This window comes from Rana temporaria, chromosome 9, assembly GCF_905171775.1.
Source record: "Rana temporaria chromosome 9, aRanTem1.1, whole genome shotgun sequence".
Lineage (NCBI taxonomy): Eukaryota > Metazoa > Chordata > Amphibia > Anura > Ranidae > Rana > Rana temporaria.
Window position 1 is genome coordinate 111,896,433 of NC_053497.1, and position 20,377 is coordinate 111,916,809.

At 41.2% G+C, this 20,377-nt stretch overlaps 1 protein-coding gene and 1 long non-coding RNA gene across 3 annotated transcripts in view; one reads left to right on the plus strand and one right to left on the minus strand.

Moving 5' to 3' along the window:
• The window catches only part of GPSM1 (G protein signaling modulator 1), a 582,328-nt gene that overhangs the window by 518,351 nt on the left and 43,600 nt on the right, over positions 1-20,377 (plus strand). The gene's annotated exons all lie outside the window — the stretch shown is intronic.
• LOC120913847 lies at positions 1,264-18,941 on the minus strand. Its single transcript, XR_005743577.1, has 3 exons — positions 18,109-18,941; positions 1,515-1,690; positions 1,264-1,403 (listed from the first exon to the last, which is right to left on the minus strand). It is a non-coding gene; the product is annotated as an uncharacterized LOC120913847 (long non-coding RNA).

Below are 20,377 nucleotides of genomic sequence, written 5' to 3' on the forward strand. Positions count from 1 at the left end.
GCAATACCCCGATACTCTGCAATACTCTGCAATACCCTGCGCGATACTCTGCAATACCCAAATACTCTGCAATACCCCCAATACTCTGCAATACCCTCAATACCCCAATACTCTGCAATACCCCCAATACCCAAATACTCCGCAATACCCCAATACTCCGCATATATAATGTTTTGGGGTTCTATGTAATTTTCTAGCAAATAAATGGTGATTTTTACATGTAGGAGAGAAATGTCGGAATTGGCCTGGGTGCTCCAGAACGCCTGATGGCGCTCCCTGCATGTTGGGCCTCTGTATGTGGCCACGCCGTGTAAAAGTTGCACACATGGGGTATCGCCATACTCGGGAGGAATAGCAGAATGTGTTTTGGGGTGTCATTCGTGGTATGCATATGCTGTGTGTGAGAAATAACCTGCGAATATGACAGAAACAAGTTTTTTTTTTTTTTACAGAATTTTCTGTCGTTTTTCTTTTATAGCGCAAAAAATAAAAAACCCAGAGGTGATCTAATACCACCAAAAGAAAGCTCTATTTGTGTAAAAAAAAGGACAAAAATTTCAAATGGGTACAATGTTGTATGACGGAGTAATTGTCATTCAAATTGTGAGAGCACCGAAAGCTGAAAATTGGTCTGGTCAGGAAGGGGGTTTAAGTGCCCAGTGGTCAAGTGGTTAAAGAAGAAGATACAGGTCTGTGAGAGCCAGAAATCTTGCTTGTTTGTAGGTGACCAAATACTTATTTTCCACCATAATTTGCAAATTCTTTCCAAATCAGACAATGTGATTGTCTGGATTTGTTTCCAAATTTTGTCTCTCATAGTTGAGGTATACCTATGATGACAATTACAGGACTCTCTCATCTTTTTAAGTGGGAGAACTTGCACAATTGGTGGCTGACTAAATACTTTTTTTGCCCCATTGTACATCCTAAATCTACTAATATGACCCCATGTCGCTCTCTGGGGATGAGAGCGGAACAACAGTCCCCAATCACCATTCATCTTATACTGTGTTTATTCTAAAATACAGGTATATGCACAAAATGCTTTATAAATGTAAAAATTACAACGTGATCAGAATGTTCACATGACACTTATGAGAGGATACATAAAAACAAAAATACATATAAGGAAAAGAAAGATTCTCCTCCAAATATAGGGATTTTTTGGGTGAGGTGCTGTTCGTAATATTTAAGGTAAACGCACAAAACACAATGGTTTTAGAAAAATATCAAAAAGTTTTAATTTTCATATAAAAGTATCCATATAAAATAAATTACAAAATATGACCATAATACATAATAAAGAAAATGAAGAGAAAATGTCTTAAATGCAGACTGCCGACTAGTTTCGCACAGGTGTGCTTCGTCAGGGCTTGCAATTCATTATTTTTGAATAAGATGGTCTGTGTGTGATATAAAGGTATACGTCAAATACATTATAACAAGGTACAATATAATCCATTTAACAATCTTGGTAGTAAATGAAAGATAATCTAAAGTAACCATGCGCTTACCAATTCCGTATAAGAAAATGAGCCAGGGCAATTAATTGCCTAAATGTTAGCCAGTGAGTCCCAGCGGAGTGGGCCGGTGCGGCGATGCGCTTAGACCAGTGGAAGCCAGATCCAACTGGCCGTAGCAGGTGCGGGTAACGGGATGTTAGGACTAACGGCAGGGTCCAGGATTAGATCTGTAAATGATCAATATAATATATAGGTGTATATCCTCAAAAGATGAAGAAGAAATAAGGACATTTAAAAGCAAAAAATTGAAGGATGAGGTAAGTGAAGAAGGACTGCACTAAAGTAAAGGAAGCTATTTAGGGAAAAACTATTTTTCCTTTACAACCCCTTTAAATTCCCTGGTTGTGTCCAAGATGCAGTATATATATCTCCTAGGTTCAGGCTTTATGCCAGTTTGTACCTCTAGTGGGAGTGCTGGGAGGACTTGATGAGCCCAGCTGAATCAGGTGGGCTCATTAGGTCCTCTACAAAAACTACCAGCATGCTATGAGAGATGCTCCAACCTGGAACCAGATCTGTGTGGCTAGTCTGGGGAGTGTGATGTCTGTACGGTGAGACCAAGCCTGTGTGGCTATTGCTAAGAACTTTAAACAGCAGGGAGTCAGGGACTGGGGCAGCACAAGGCTGTACCCAGTTGTTAGGGACACCAACGTGTATAGTGAGCAGGTCAAGTTGACCATGATTTATTTTTGTATCTCTTGTTTTCTGTCATATTTCTTTTTTGTATATAGTTCAAATAAAACCACACCTTTTTATTTTCCACCTACCATTGTCTGCTGTGCCTAACTTTTTGTGTGCTGAACCCATCCAGGGGGTCACACACACCCGCTGCCAGGTTAACCCCCTCACAATTGACATTAGTACTCAGAGCTGGGTGTCGATTTCATGTATAGCTTCACAAGAAACAAACTTACTGACTGAAAGTGACAACCCAATTCAGGAGCCGATGTACCAGAATAATACATGTATATGACAGCACTCAGAGTTTTACCCGATACCAATGTTTATAAGAACACTGATCCCGGTGCTTTAAAATCACCTATATACTGCAGTGTCTAAATTCGACTAATTTAAAAAGATGAACGAGACAGTATTTGGATTGTTTCCTACAATCCAGTGTCACCGGCACCAAATCTTACCTCAAGGACCCTAACAAACCGACATCTATATGTAACAGCTGACAATTATACCACCAAGGGGCATTTGTAATCAATCTATAACATATACTATTATATAGCATGACAATGCACTTTTAGCCTTAAATTGGGCTTTTAGCCAGAGGGAGGATATCCCATTTATCCAGAAGAAATTCTTGAGGTTAGTACTTGAGTATTGTTTGACACACAATTATTTCTGGTACGGTGGGCACTTCTATACACAAAGGAGAGGGGTTGCGATGGGCCAAAAATTTGTGCCCAGTTTAGCAAACCTCTTCATGAGCAAGTGGGACGATAAGTTAATCTATGCTCACAGGAGAATTGAATAATTGTTTTTTAAGAGGTATATAGTTTACCTGTTTTTCATCTAGGGGGCACTGAAGAGTCCTTGAAGGACTTTTATTAATTTTTTAACCTGTAACCCAAATAACATAAAATTGGACTACCAGTACAGTAAAGAACAGGTAACCTATTTGGATGTCACTGTCCTAATAAACTCAAAAAAACTTATTACCAAGATATATTTTAAAGGGGAGGTTCACACTATAAAAAATTTCTAACACTACATCCAGCCCAGTTCTGCATATAAAATTACACTGACTTTTTTTTTTTTGCCGTAGATAGCGTTTAGATAGCGTTTAGCCTTAGAATTCACGCTCGGGTCGGCTCGGCTCTATTCGGCGCCGGTGCGCAGGCGCCGAATAGAGCCGAGCCGACCCGAGCTTCCTTCGGGAAGTCGTGACGCGCTGTGTGCGCCGTCGTTTAGCATGTCAATCAATTGGCATGTCAATAGGAAGTTTTCAGTGTAAGTGCCTGATCCTCAAAGCACTTACCTGGAAACTTGCGGCGGTGTAACGTAAAGTCGTCCGGTGCAAGCCCGCCCAATTCAAATGGGGCGGGTGCCATTTAAATTAGGCGCGGTCCCGCGCCGGACGTTCTGCGCATGCTCTGTTCGCAATTTTCCCGACGTGCTTTGCGCGAACTTACGGCGGCCCGACGTGTTTTGTGAATCGCGACATGCGTAACGTACTTACGCCGGGAAAAAAAAAATTTAAAAGCGACGCGGGAACGACGGGCATACTTTAACATGGTGGAGTAATTTTACACCATGTTAAAGCACACCTAACTTTGCGACGGGAAAAAAAGACTTGCGCCAACGTAACGACGGGAAAAACCTTTGTGGATCGCCGTAACTGCTGGAATACGACGCAAACTCCCCCCAGCGGCGGGCGAAGTATTGCATCCTAAGATCCGACGGTGTAAGTCAATTACACCTGTCGGATCTTAGGGCTATCTATGCGGAACTGATTCTATGAATCAGCCGCTTAGATACGACAAGAGATACAACGGTGTATCAGGAGATACGCCGTCTTATCTCCTCTGTGAATCTGGCCCATAGTGTGTCACTCCATTTTAGACAAAAACATAACAGGGATTCCTCGGGACTTCTTAGAACCCCTCCTACATGGAGGGGTTCTAATATGGTGAGAGAGATATCTAAATGTGAAACAAAATGGATATACCTTGCCAATACTCTTCAACCTTCTGGTTTGAACGTAAAACTTGATCTCAATTGCTTTATTAGCGACTATTGACCGAGTTCATGCCACAAAACACAGTAGAGTGATTGGGGATGAAGTCCTGTATGGGAGAGCAGATAACGTGATCGCTGCACTTTTAAGAACCCCCTTATCAACACTTTTTTTTAGACTTGTGATGCAGCAGACATATTTTAGTTGTTTTTTAAAATATATTTTTATATATCTTTTTATTGCTTTCTATTGTTATTTAACAGATGTTCATTGAAGTTTTCACAAACATATGTGCATGTATATGTACACATATATGTCTTTATTCTCCACATGTCCCCCTCCTGTTTTTATAGAAAGTCCTCATAATTAGAGGTTTGATAGGATGTGTTTCATATAATTTTATTAACATTAGTACGCTCTTTCTTTTTGTTCCTTTTTAATAATCAATTGTAAATGTCTGGGTTTGGCATCTTCTGATGCATTTTAAGCATTAATCAGTTAATTATGTCCTAGCGCAGTCAGTGGACAATTTTCCTGATCTACTGAACGGCACACATTTGATATATAATTTTTTATTTGCAAGTTGGGAGTGTCTCGTTCGTCTTTAAATTAGTCGAATCTAGACACTGCAGTTTATAGGTGACTTTAAAGCATCAGGATCAGTGTTCGACAAACATTGGTATCAGGTAAAATGGTGTCCTGAGTGCTGTCATATACATTATTATTATGGTACATCGGCTCTTTAATTGGGTTGTCACTTTCAGTCAGTAAGTTTGTTTCTTGTGAAGCTATAGATTAAATTGACACCCAGCTCTAAATGCTAATGTTGATGTACAAGTGGATTTGAACAGATCAGTCCGCTCATAAGTGTCAGTGGGAGCCATTCTGATCACGTTGTGATTTTTACATTTATATAGCATTTTGTGCATATATTTTAGAATAAACACAGTATAAAATGAATGGTGATTGGGGACTGTTGTTCCGCTCTTACCCCCTGGAGAGCTACATGGGATCATATTAGTAGATTTAGGATGTATAGCGTTGCAGCATTAGACCAGTCGGATTACCATTATTAAAAGGTCGCTGGGTACTTGCAGATCCTTTTTTTGAATGTTACTTTAATGAGATTTAATTATCTACCATGGTGCTTTATAAAGTGACATATGTACAATTTTTACTAATATCTGTAATTTAAATGTGTGTTATGTGGTAACAAAGCACTTTTAGGATGTCTGTGTTTTTGTCAGAGACTGTATTCTTTTGTTACTATCCCAGCCCAATGTTGCAGTTCTAATAATTTCTAGTTTGTGTTCCAATGGGTGGTGGGAGTCGAAGTGTAAATACTGGTCTGTGGTCTGTGTGAGAAGGTTTCCTGTAGACCTTTATTGTCCAAGTGACCCCTTCTCCTTGACCTGTCCAAAAAGGGCAATTTGTTATTCTCTGACATTTTCCATATAAACCTGATGTTTTGGTCCACTGAATTTGTGTTCACTGTGGACATGTATTTTCAATGTAATCTTGAATTTCATATAATTTACATACTTGAACTAATGACTTGATGTTATTCCTATGAAATCATCCAAGGTCATCATCTTCTTCTCCTCCATGTGGCTAAATTGAGAGATCCAGGTGATCCGATAGCGCAGCATGATTCTATCTTTAGAATTCTCCTTGTACTTGAAACAGGTGGTGTTGAGACAAAGGTCCAGCCAAGAACATATTTGGCTTGAGTTCTTTTCGACTTTGAGTCATGTCTCAGAAGTTTCCTTTACAGTCTCAATAGCCTCTGCAGTTGGTATACAAGTAAGCCACAATGGTCTCTTCTGGCTCCAGTTTTAATCCACCTACCTTGTTAACAAATATGGTGTACTGTGTTGCCACCTAAGGGTGCGAGAATAGTAGCCAGATACTTAGCAATGTTATATGTAACAGATTTGAATCGGCTGACAATCGGTTTTATAAGGGCACCTTCCTTGTGTATCTTAAACAACATATTTAGGCATGGTGTAGGTTCCCCAGAAAAAAGATGGTGATGCAGGGACCAATTAATGGATTTCATTTTACCTTTTCTAGCTGTTGTTGACAGTCTCCCACCTTTTTCTTGTAATAGCTAGTGGGGTCCAACTTTAGTTATTCGGAAGTGTTGGCTTACTGAGGTGAGTGATCACCTTTAGAATCACAATCAGATGTATTCATGAGTGCATCTCTCTTTGACAACAATTTACACCTTTCTCCATTTCAATCAAATGCTTAACACATGCAAACTTCCTGACGCCAAGGATGGTTCATGCAACTAGAGCAGGGTGGTTACACAATGTTTACTTGTCCCATCCCATCCTGTTCCTGGACAATCAACATCTGCCTTGATATATTCATTGATAATTGGATTAAGGTGTCTATGCTACCTGTGCAGATGTAAATGCTTGGGATTGTTTCTACACTCATTAGAACTGAAGAAGTAGCTTGGGTGAGCTACAAATTGTCTTCAATATTACAGAACAAGTCCAATGACTGCCTACTACTATCTATATGCTAGCTATAACATGACTTGGATAAATGGAAACCTACACAGCTTAAATACATGCAAGAGCTGGTTTACCTGCCAAAGGCTTTACATTTCAGGTCACCCAGTCCTGTAATTTACATAACCCTGTCAGGCAGTCAGTCGTTGCTATTTTTTTGCTGTCGTTAAAGCGGTTGGTCAAAAATCATAGATCATTTCCACATTATATTTCAATTATTTCTAGCTAAAAGGGGTTGAAGAGGTTCATGTTTTATTTTCTAAATAGGTTCCTTTATGCTAGTGCATTGTTGGTTCACTTACCTTTTCCTTTGATTTCCCTTCTAAATGTTTTTTTTCTTTGTTTTCTTTGTCTGAATTTCTCACTTCCTGTTCCTCCTCAGTAAGGTGTTCAGTAAGCTGTTCCAAATGACTTTCCACCGCTCAGATGATGCTGGAAAGCTTACGGAGGAGAAACAGGAAGTGAGAAATTCAAATGCTCACATGCAGCCCTTTACATTACACAGTCCTGTACTCTGGACCCCTTTATATTACACTGCACCCCCTGCATATTCCACAGCCCTGCCCTTTCCTGCCTTGCCCTATGCAGAAAGGGAGGCAGAGCGGAGCAGGGAGCAAGAATCTGAATGAGAACATGGGAGAGACACACAGCAGCGCTAATAAGACAGCGGAAGCTTCCGAGTTAATTTTTCATATTAACAAGCTGGTGATTGGTTGCTAGGACCACCTAGCAAGCAATCAACTACAAAATTAACTCTGGAAGCTCCCGCTGTCTTATCAGCACTGCTCTGTGTCTCACCCGTGTTCTCATTTAGCTTCCTGGTCTTACTTATAATGTCCATGGGCCGGGTGCACGTGAATTCATCATGTGCACTGATGGGCCGTTGGTTGCCGACCCCTGCTTTAAGTGATGCCACTAGGTCGTATTGCTGTCCCAGTCTGCGAGTGGTCCTTGTTAGCAAATGAGAATTGCAGCCCAACTGTCTGGCTCCTTATGCTGCGTTTCTCTCTTCCAGTCTGAACTCTACTGTATAAGGGACTGTAAGAGGCCAATATCACATCATATTTACATATTACACTAGTTGTTAAAAATAAAAAAATTAAAGCATGGCTAAAGTAAAAAAAAAAATACATAAAATTACATACATTTTCATATATTTCATCCTGTTTCTTTAATTCTGTGTACATTTTGTCCCCATGAATACCATTTATTTTATGCCTGTGTACAATTAATTTTACTCTCTTAATATCTCCCTTTGTAGTCAGTTTGTCCTCCTTACTCAGCTAATGTGACCCCAGTGTTAACAGGGAGCTGCAGGCGAGGGGGCAAACAAGAATGCTGTGCAGGCGCTCTAAGTCCTCCTTATGAACTAATTACGTAATTTGTTGTTAGGACATGTTGCACAATGAAAACCTCTGACTTTATGTAATTTAAGGTGATTGTAAAGTCTTGATTTTTTTCCCCTATAACGATAACAAACATGATATACTTACCTGCTCTGTACAGTGGATTTGCACAGAGCAGCCCAGATCCTCCTCTTCTCGGGTCCCTCTTCTGTGGTCCCGGCCCCTCCCTCCTGTTGAGTGCCCCCACAGCAAGCAGCTTGCTATAGGGGCATCGAGCCAAGTCACAGCTCCCTGTGTTCATTTAGACATGAAGCCTCGACACGGCCCCACCCCCTCTCTCCCCTGATTGGCTAGCTGACTTTGAGTGACAGCAGCCAGTAGCGCCGCTGCTGTGTTTCAGTCATGGACATCACTAGACAGAGAGGAACCTCAGGTAAGTGTTGGGGGGGGGGGGGGCGCTACACAGAAGGCTTTTAATCTTAATGCATAGGCTGGCTTGATTGACCTGCTGGCTTGTATACAATTCTTGGGCACTTTTTAGGCATTTTACCATGGCAGCCCTGAAAAAAACTGAAAGCACCCTGGTTAAAAAAGGCTGCTCTACACCATGCCAGAGTCCAGCTTACTTCTTTAATGGTTTTGTAACACACGTTCCTTCATGAATTGATGTTTTTGAAGTTTTCGAGTTCAGCTTTAGATAATAGGTGCACATTTACCATACCTTAAATACATTTAGATTCTACATATCTCTATTTTGCTTTTTCTGCATTTTGTGTCAGCTGCTTTTTATTCATCTATTTATTGCTTCTTTGATCCCAGCGCAACAAAGTTTATTTTTTACATTTAGATGAGTCAGATATGACCTTTCACATTTGTTCTGTCCTTTTATCGCTTTATAACTCTGCTGAGTTCCTCAAAGATAATCTAGTTAACGCTGCCTCTGAATGTAGAGTTAAAACAAAGAAAGTTTCCCTCTAGATGTGCATGCTTTCAGCTATAAATCTTTTGCAGGGATGAACCTTGAGCAGGCATTTCTAAAGAGGTTCTCCCATGCACACAACAATTGGCAATGCGGGCTACCTGGGTCTCCTACATACTTGCATATATCTCAAATTAGATAAGACTGTATATTGTCCTAGCCTCTGTATTTAGGTTTGTGACCCAAGTGATAACTTTGCTTCACAACCTATTTATGGAGAGCTTTCTGGTTCCTTTATATCCTCTCACCATAGCCAGTATTGCTGTACAGGCACAATGTAGCACAGATCGCAATGAATGCTGCTGTAATTAGGGTAGGGAATGCTGTCTATTCTTCCTGTGGATGCACAGCTGAATGCAGCTGCATCTGAGCGCCGTGCGAGTGAGTGCAAAGCCTTCTGGGACATCTCCAATTTGAAGTACATGTTCTTTGTCTGCTGCTCGCCGTGCAAGCCGCAACACTTCCGATCTTCATTTAACATTTATAGTAGAGCTACCACCCTCCAAACCCCCCAATTAAAGTAAAACTTTGCATTCACAGACCAGAAAAAAAATAAAAGATGCTTCCCATTTCCCCATACATGCAGTTCAGACATCTGACTATCTTGAATAATTTCAAGATCTTATAATTTTAACATCTTAAAACAGAACTATGGGAATACAAAGTGCATATTCACATATAGTGTGGTGACCAGCATTTTTCTACACTGGAAGAATGGCAGTATCTGCTAGGATACACAGAACACTATTGCAGCTCAATTTTGTTCAAGTATCATTGTATTGTGCTTCTTAACCACTTGCTTACTGGGCACATATACCCCCTTCCTGCCCAGATGAAATTTCAGGTTTTAGTACTGTTACGCTTTGAATGACAATTTGGCGGTCGTGCGACGTAGCTCCCAAACAAAATTGATGTCCTTTTTTTCCCACAGACAGAGCTTTTATTTGGTGGTATTTAATCACCTCTGCGGTTTTTACTTTTTGCTATAAACAAAAATAGAGCGACAATTCTGAAAAAAAACTATTTTTTTTTACTTTTGGCTATAATAAATATCCAATACATTTTTTTTTTTCTCAGTTTAGTCCGATACGTATTCTTCTACATATTTTTGGTAAAAATAAAAATCGCAATAAGCGTATAGTGATTGGTTTGCGCAAATGTTATAGCATCTACAAAATAGGGGATAGAATTATGACTTTTTTTTTTATTATAATTTTTTTTACTAGTAAAGGCGGCGATCTGCGATTTTTGTCAGGACTGCGATATTGCGGTGGACACAACGGACACTTTTGACACATTTTTGGGACCATTCACATTTATACAGCGAACAATGATATAAATATGCACTGATTACTATATAAATGTGACTGGCAGGGAAGGGGTTAACACTAGGGGGCAGGGAAGGGGTTAACACTAGGGAGCGAGGAAGGCGTTAATGTATTCCCTAATTAGTGATTCTTACTGTGGGGGGAGGGGGGGTGACTGATGGTTGTCCCTATGTACAAGGGACACACCATCAGTCTCCTCTCCCTGACAGGACGTGGAGCTCTGTGTGACCGCCTATCGCGGGTGCCCGGCAGACATCGCAGCCGCCAGGCACGCGCATCGTCAACTGACTAACGCGGCGGGTGTGTGCGCGCTTCGCTCGCGCACACCCCAGTGGCCTGGAGGCCGGATAAAGATGGCCTCCTGGCAACTGAGAGCCGCATTGAGGTCGTAAAAACCCGCCGTGCGGGCGGGAAGTGGTTAAAAACAACCACTTCGTCTTTTTCCAGAGCAGCCTGTATTTCTCCTGAGGTTACCTGTGGGGTTTTCCTTGTATCCTGAACAATTCTTTTGGCAGTTGCAATGTATGTTGGTCTCTAGAGATCCCCAAATTTTCCACTCCTTAATAAGTGATTGAACAGCATATTCTGTGGATATCATTTTAAATCATTCTCCATCTTTATAAAGTTCCATTACCTTGTTATGCAGATCTTTTGACAATTCTTTTGTGCTACTCATGGCTTAGTATCTAGTCTGCTCAGTGCATCCACATGAGAACTAGCAAACTCATTGGGGTTGATTTACTAAAACTGGAGAGTGCAAAGTCTGGTGCAGCTATGCATGGTAGCCAATCAGCTTGTTCAATTAAGCATTGACAAAAAGAAAAAGTTTTAGTAAATCAACCCCACCGACTATTTATACACAGACCCTTATTGCAATTTACAAAACCACAAATGTGGGAAATAATAATACTATAATAAAGATAATTTTTAATTGCCATTTTAACCTGTGTGTCACCTTGTACCAAGGCCAAACATTCCAGGGCATGTAAACTTTTGATCAGGGCCATTAGGGTGATTTCTGTTGTTATGATTTAAAAGGAGCCAAACTTTGTAATACTGAATGGCTTCATATGCTCTTTATTCTTAAAGGGTCACTAAAGGAAAACATATATATTTTTTTAAATAACAAACATGTCATACTTACCTACCTCCACAGTGCAGTTTGTTTTGCACAGAGTGCCCCCAATCCATGTCTTCTGGGGTCCATCGGCGGCTGTCTCTGGTCCTCCACTCAGAGGCAACTGCTGGTCACATGACTGAAGTTGCTGGAGAGAGGATCAATCAATTGTCATTTCTCCTCTGCCCGGCTTGCAGTGAGGTTTGTAGCACCTGCTGCCAGGGGAAGGTTAGGCAGGTAAGCTCACCGGCATCCAAGCTCCCAGCTCTCCTTTTACGGATCCTTCACAGACAGCCTCCAGCCTATGGTCCCTGGCTTCACCTCCCCCCATCCCCCCTCATCATTTCACAAACCATACTACTGCATCTACCTGGGAAAGCCTCCTTGCACAGCAAAGAGACTACCCTCCTCCGCTTACCCCTTTCTTTGCCCCTCCAGCCTGTCCAAGCAATCAATTCACTGGCCAATTTTTCACTCCACAAGTTGCTCGGTCGCAGAACATAGGACAAGCAGAATCACCAATCTGCAGCTCTAACAGGTAAGAACCCACGCTCCACCGCCATAGTTCAGTTTATCCAGGGTTTTATCCGATCGCCCCTGAGAGATCAGGAAGGAATTTTTTCCCCTGTTGCTGCTGATTGGCCAGCCGTCACCAAAAAATCTCTAAGGAGTAAGCAACTGTTAAGAATCGATCGACGATCGACAGTCAAAAATTACACGTATTCACCCCAGCCAAAGCACATATCATGCGCTTTGGTCAACACAAGATCGGCAGTAAAACACCGACAAGAAATCCATGATTTCATCCTACAACACGATTTAGACTGCCTCTTTATCACAGAAAGCTGGCTAACAGCCGACTGTAACACCATTCTAGGAGAACTGGTGATAGAGGATTATCGCATTCTAACAGAAAACAGAGTGGGGCAAGGAGGAGGAGGAGGCCTGGCGGTGATCCACAAGACTCATCTCTTGATCACTAAACCAGATCTTCAGAACTCACTTCCATTCATGGAAACCCTCACTCTGCAACTGCAAACAAATCCCCAGGACACCGTTCACATACTACTCTGCTATAGACCACCTGGTCCAAAAACGCACCTTCTCACGTCATTGACAGAGTTCATCTCCACCTATACCCTAAACATCAAACACCTCCTACTGCTCGGGGATTTCAACCTCTGGGCCAACTCCTCACAGGACCCCGTCGCCTGCATTGACCATTTATTTTTCTAATTTATAGCCATTAAAGTGTATGTAGTTTAACTATTTAGGGTGTGTATTTATATAGTTTTGTTTGTTATTTTTCCTTTTTTGCAGCAGTATTTTTTGATTACACCCCCCGTAATATTTTCGGTGAGTGCTACTTTTTGTCTACAATAGGCGGGATTCCCTTTTGCTCACATTTTGCATAAGGATCCATGTTAAGGGCCTAGATGCCACATTTACAGCAATGACTGACTCATAGCAGATGTTAATCTCATCAGCTCAAGCCACCTGTCATTGTTAGTTGTGCTAATTAACTCACCTATTGTCTGCTAGCAAACTACTGTGGGGATGTTGAAATTATGAAAATGTGTAGTGTACTTTGTGAGCTCGGTGTCGGCAAGCTGACCTGGAATGACATCTTTGATTAATCACAACATTGTCCAGGTGGCTAGTTGTTTAATTGACTTAACCACTTTAGATCCGCGCTATAGCCAAAAGACGGCTACAGCGCAGACCTGAATTGCCGGGAGGGTGGACCTGTGCGCCCCCTGCAGCTCTGATTAGCGATCCATTGAGACTCGGCTGATCGGAGTAAGGGGTTGATCCCGACCCCTTACCACGTGATCAGCTGTCGGCCAATGATGGCTGATCATGTGATCAGCTATTTTTTTCTCCTCATGCCGATAGCGTGAGGATAAAAAAAATATATTAGCCGATCCACGTCCCTGCTCTGTGATCGTCAATCGCGGGAGCCTGGCAGACATCGCAGCCACGCGCATCGACTCCCGAGTAACACGTGCCCCCTAGAGGCCCGGGAAGCCGAGGATGTCATATGACAGCCCCCTAGGATGGCAGAGCCACCTTGCGAACGTCATTTGACTATACGCGGGATGCAAAGTGGTTAAATACCAAAAGAAAGCTCCATTTGTGTGAAAAATTACATATATTTAATTTGGATACAATGTTGCATGACCGAGCAAATGGCAGTTAAAGTAGCACAGTGCTGAATAGTAAAAAATGCACTGGTCATAAAGGGGGCAAAACCTTCCAATAGGTCGAGTGGTTAAACATTTGATATGTTTTCTATTGTGATTAAAATTAGAAATTTGCAAATCATTTAATTCTTTATTTTTGGGAGGGTTTTACACAGCATTCTAACTTTTTTGAAATTGGGGTTGTTAATACATCCAACATTGTACATGGATAGCAGTCTCCACTAACCCTACTGCATATAAACCATACAGTGGGGATCGAAAGTTTGGGCACCCCAGGTAAAAATTTGTATTGGAGCCCTTTCACACAGGTGCGTTTTTGCCGCATTTTCGCTGTAAAAATAGCGCTATTAAAACACTCATAAAATACTCCCCATGCATCTCAATGGACCCTTTCACACTGAGGCGTTGCGCTGGAGGAGCGTTGAGAAAAGTCCTGCAAGCAGCATCTTTGGAGCAGCTTTTGAGCGCTGAAAAAAACACTCCAAAAACGCCCCTCTCCATTGAAATGAATTGAAAGCGCGGTAAAATAGCAGTGTTTTACCGCTATTTTAACGCTTCGCTATAGGCGTTTCCAGTGTGAAAGGGCTCTTAATGTGAATAGGCATCAAATTACAGGTTAGACATTTTTATAATATGTCAAAAAAAGTTAGATTTTATTTCCATCATCATTTACACATTCAAAATTACAGAAAACAAAAAAAATGGCGTTTGCAAAAGTTTGGGCACCCTGCAGAGTTAATATCTTGTACTGCCCCCTTTGGCAAGTATCACAGCTTGTAAACGCTTTTTGTAGCCAGCCAAGAGTCTTTCAATTCTTGTTTGAGGTATCTTTGCCCATTCTTCCTTACAAAAGTCTTCCAGTTCTTTGAGATTTCTGGGCTGTCTGTCACGCACTGCTCTTTTAAGGTCAATCCATAGATTTTCAATTATGTTGAGGTCAGGAGATTGTGAAGGCCATGGCAAAACCTTCAGTTTACGCCTCTTGATGTAATCCCCCGTGGATTTTGAGGTGCGTTTAGGATCATTATCCATTTATAGAAGCCATCCTCTCTTTAACATCAGCTTTTTCACAGATGGCATCAAGTTACCATCCAAAATTTGCTGAAATGTTATTGAATCCATTTTTCCTTCTACTCATGAAATGTTCCCTGTGCCACTGGCTGCAATACAACCCCAAAGCATGATTGATCCACCCCCATGCTTAACAGTTGGACAGAGGTTCTTTTCATTAAATTCTGTGCCCTTTCTTCTCCAAACATACCTCTGCTCATTCCGGCCAAAAAGTTCTATTTTAACCTCATCGGTCCACAGAACTTGTTTCCAAAATGCATCAGGCTTGTCTATATGTTCATTTGCAAAGTTTAAACGCTGATTTTTGGAGTGAGGACGTAGAAGAGGTTTTCTTCTGATGACTCTTCCATGAAGACCATATTTGTACAAGTATCTCTTTATAGTGGAATAGTGTACCACAACTCCAGTGTCTGCCAGATCTTTAATTCTCACAATCCTGCGAGCTGTTCTGTCTGATATTTTTCTTGGTCTTCCAGATCTTGCTTTAACTTCCACTGTTCCTGATGACTGCCATTTCTTAATTACATTCCGAACAGAGGATATTGACATCTGAAAACGCTTTGCTATCTTCTTATAGCCTTCTCCAGCTTTTGTGAGCGTCAACTATTTTCAGTTTCAGTTTTCTAGACAACTGCTTAGAAGAACCCATGGTGCTGATTGTTGGGGCAAGGTCAGATGAGTCTGGGCATCTAAAACCTTTGACATTGACATCACCTGGTCTTCCCAGACTATGACTGAGAACAATCCATGACACTGGCAGGTCTCAGCTTTGCAAAGGGGGCAGTGCATGCTATAAATTATGCAGGGTGCCCAAACTTTTGCAGATGCCATTTTGTTTTCTGTAATTTTGAAAGTGGAAATGATGGAAATAAAATCTAACTTTTTTGGACATATTATAAGAATGTCTAATCTGTAATTTGATGCCTTTTGGAAATTTTTCCATCTTTCCTTGGCTTCGTTATGCACATTAATACAAATTTTTACCTGGGGTGCCCAAACTTTCGATCCCCACTGTATCTTCATCCAATCAAACATCCAGAAGGGGTATTTCACAATACACTCTACTAGTACTTTATTGTACAGTCTATACAGTATATGCTCCATATACATATTCTATTCCTTCCTCATAAAGGTCAACTTCCACCCAAGTATACAAGGTTTGATGTCTTTTATTGCATAAAACAAAATATCGGGTGTAGTTTGCCTACCAACTGTTACATTAAAGCGACCTGCAGTGCGACTGTGCCAGGCGACTTCAGTGTGACTTGAAGCAACTTTGAAGTGACTTCAGGGAATGCCTGTTTAACCGTTTGCTAACCAGCTTGCACAAGCACTATAGCGGGCGGGCATGCGCTCGCGTCTGCTGCACACTGCTGGAGTGACATTGTCTGCCGGCGAGCTGCTATTGCGGTATACAGAGGCAGAATGGGAATCTATCTTTGTAATTAAGGCAGATCCCCATTCTGACAGGAGACATGACAAAGAACTACTGTTTCCAGTGATCAGGAACAGTGATCTCTGTCATGTCCCTGCCAGCCTATCCCCCCTACCGTTAGAACACATGTATTAACCCCTTGATCCCCCCTTACTGTTAACCTGCCCTGCCAGTGTCATTTTTACATTGATTAGTGCATGTTTATAGCACCGATCAATGTAATAATGTCACTGGTCCCCAAAAAGTGTTATTTGAGGTCAGATTTGTCCGCCGCAATGTCGCAGTCCCGCTAAAAATCACAAATCGCCGCTATTACCTGTAAAAACAATAAGAAAAAAGTGCCTAAATCTATCCCATAGTTTGTAGACACAATAAGTTTAGCGCAAACTAATCAATATACAGTAAAACCTTGGATTGCAAGCATAATTCGTTCTGGAAGCATGCTTGTAATCCAAAGCACTTGTATATATCAAAGCGAATTTTTACCATAAGAAATTATGGAAACTCAAATGATTTGTTCCACAACTATTTATTCATAGGTTCTTCAGTTTATTGTATATGTAAAAAGATTATAGCAATGTGATAGGTTATGTAACTATATAAAATGTCCATCCACAAATGGAAGCCTCCCCAAGGGGATTAGAAGCAAAATCCAGCAGGAGCTACAAAGTATAAAAGAGAAGAGAGGCACCTCTAATGCCGTGTACACACGATCGGTTCGTCTGATGGTCATCGGATATCTGATGAAAAAATCCATCAGACCGTTTTCATCGGATGAACCGATCGTGTGTACAGGGCATAAGTGTAGCAATATGGATACATTTAATGAAGGTACAACATTTAGCAACTCACATGGTTGATGATTAAGAGAGGCACATCTAAGTATGCAGGAATCCGGGGTAACGCGATCCACATAGATCGTCCTCCCCACCGTCTGCTCTCACCGCTATCAGTCTGCAATGGTGACTGGGAAGACTACTCTGCAGTAGAGCAATCTGAAAGCCAGGCTTGAACCTCTCGTGGAGCACAGCGCAGAAGGGATGACATCAATGGGAGGAGAATGGTCTATGTGGACAGCTTTACTCTGGATCCCTGCATACTTAGATGTGCCTGTTTTAATCATCAACCATGTGAGTTTCTAAATGTTGTACCTTCATTAAATGTAACCATATTGCTACACTTAGAGGCACCTCTCTCATATTTTATACTTCGTTGTGACAGGACGCTACTCTTATATCAAGACATCGCTTGTATATCAAGTCAAAATGTTTTAAATGTTGCTTGTTTTGCAAAACGCTCACAAACCAAGGTTTTCCTGTACGCCTATTGCGTTTTTTTATTTTATTTTATTTTTTACAAAAATATGTAGAAGAATATATATCGGCCTAAACTGACAAATACATTTAGTGTATATATATATATATATAAAATCATTTTTTTTGGATATGTAATTGTCGCTTTTTGTTTATCGCGCAAAAAATAACAGTCTCTGCCCCTCTTGGTCAATGACCCATGAGAAACGCACACGTTATGATACAACACAGAAATTGTCTTCACGGCAATATTTCTGTGGAAAAGTTACAGACAAATTGATTCAGTTAGCTTATCATTAAGACGCTTTTAACCTAGGCAGAGAAATATATACATATACACGTAAGTAAGAAAAGTCCTTAGTCCATATAGACAACGTTCCAATACTCAAAGCAGCGCACCAATCAAATAAATGAAATATGACCAGCATTCACATGTAAAGACATATGAGAAATCAATATTATGTAGGTGATGAGACAGTTAAATTGATAGGTGAAGGATTCTACTTAATCATTGATAGGCGTATACCATCCACCAGAGTCCACACCATGTGAAACACACTCCCCTAGGGGTTCACACTCACCAAAGGGATGTAATTCAAAAGCCTTGAACACGCCAGGTGTCTCCCGTTTTGGTCCGGTTATTTCAAACAGCTCATCACCTAGGATGGTTTAGTCATGTAAAAAAATACTCCAGATAGCGTGATACAGTTTTAAAAGTTTATTCAAGACAACCACCCCCTTAAAAAACACACTTGCACAACATAAATTATAACAGGCATTTTGTTGAAAAAACAAACTGTGTGTTATCACCAATCTGTATGGAATGCCGTCTGTCATCCACTGCATTGATACTATCTGGCTGTTGCTACCTGGTAGTGACACGCACACATCACGCCCTGATGCGTTTCGCCCTCACGACTTCAACAGAGAAATGTATGCATAAACCAGTTTGTTAAATAATAATGGCATCAGCCAGAGGGGCTTTCAATCAAGTTAGTAGGGGTTAAAGATAAATAGATAGAGAGCACATACTATCTATAGTTGTTTAAACTATGAGGCATAGCTCCAGGGCGTACACCTGCTGGTCTGGGTGTACCAACATGGAAGCTGTCCATGGCCAGTCACTGTGCATAGGGGAGGGGGTTCCTGATGCACCACAGCGATGTAAATGGTGGCTGGGAGTCACCAAAGATGTGCAAATGTGGCAACAAACAATCCACACACTCACACTACCGACCCCACACGAGCACACCCTGTTAGGTTGCGTGAATTGATTGCACATGTGCAGCTCATCCAAGTTAGCAGTGCCCAGGATCTTTAAACTGACTCCGGACATAGGGGCATCGTCGGCATCCCCCCACACACAAACACTCAAGCCATAAGAGCGGGTTCACACAGGGGCAACATGACTTCTAGCACGACATTGGGAGGCAACTTGAACACGACTTGAGTATGAATCATCGGGCAACTTACAAGGCAACTTCAAGTTGCCTCCAGGACAGTACAAGGCAACTTCAAGTCGTCTCCAGGACAGGAGGCTTTCCAGTGGCCAATCAAACAACAATCAGCTCTGTGGGAGGGAGGGGTTTGCCTGAGAAATGTATGTTATCTTCCTGTACTGTTGCTTCAGTTAAGACAGTAATCCGACTTCTGAGTCGACTTCCATTGAAATCAATGGGTACAAGTTGCCTAGAAGTCGGATTAAAGTAGTACAGAAACCTTTTCTGAAGTCGGAGCGACTTCAGTAGTGTAGACGGATGCCATGCTTTTACTGTAATTTGCGGGAGCCCTTCCTGCAGAGAGCCCGCTGGGCTTGAATCACATCGCAAGCCAATGTGTCAGTCAGGGGTGGGTGGCAGATGAAGAACGAGCGTGTCAGCTCTCTAAGAAGAGAAAGAGGGTGACGTTGCCTAGAAGACTGCTTGACGCTGTGTGTCTGACCAGTATCAAAGATGATACATCCATCACTATGGGAGAGTAACTATGGGCCTAATACTGGTGGAAGCAAGTTTTCTGGGTGTGTGAATTGATGATGGCAGCTGTGTTATCTCTTTTCATTAATAGGGGTGTAAAAGTTATTTCTGCTTTTTATTTTCATAAAGCTATATATGGAGAGGGAAAAACACAAAGTCAGAGCACAGGCTGGAGCAGGGCAGTGTCACAGAATCTGCAAGGGCTTATAGATGACCTGTAGATAGCCACTAGAGGGAGCACTTATAAATCTGTATATGTAATAGAACCAAAATTATATAGAAAATCATTTAAAAAGGACATGCAGATTCCCTTTACAATAGGAAATCAGTGAAAGAAAATGTATAAGTGAGTTTCTTGGCTGTGTACAGTAGTTATGTGAATCCATCAGGCCTCCACATCCAAATCACTTTTCTAACAGAAAACTTTATTTTCTGCTGGAAAATATTTATTAACTGTCACCTTCAACCAACAGCCTAAATTCTTGACACATTTTGTGCTCTAATTATGAAAGGGAAGACGTGAGGCATTACATTTACAGTTTATTATCACTGTGTTTAATAGAAAAATGTGAAGTGTTGCATTATCACATTGAGAGATTTCTCTGGCACCCTAGAATAATGGATTGTAAGGGGAAGATTGGGCAGTAGCTGTATGTTTCCAATGTCCTGAATTAACCTCTTCTAAACTTTGCGAAAAGAAAAAGGGGGTTCCCCTGGGTGGACTTTTAAGGCACTAATAGTATTCCAAAATATACAGGATATTGAGAGTAAAAAAATAGTTTTATTCACAATTGTACATATTTATCAAAAAAAATGAAATATTGAATTAAAATATACAGTTCCAATGATTGTCACCATATAAGTAAATACATGAAGA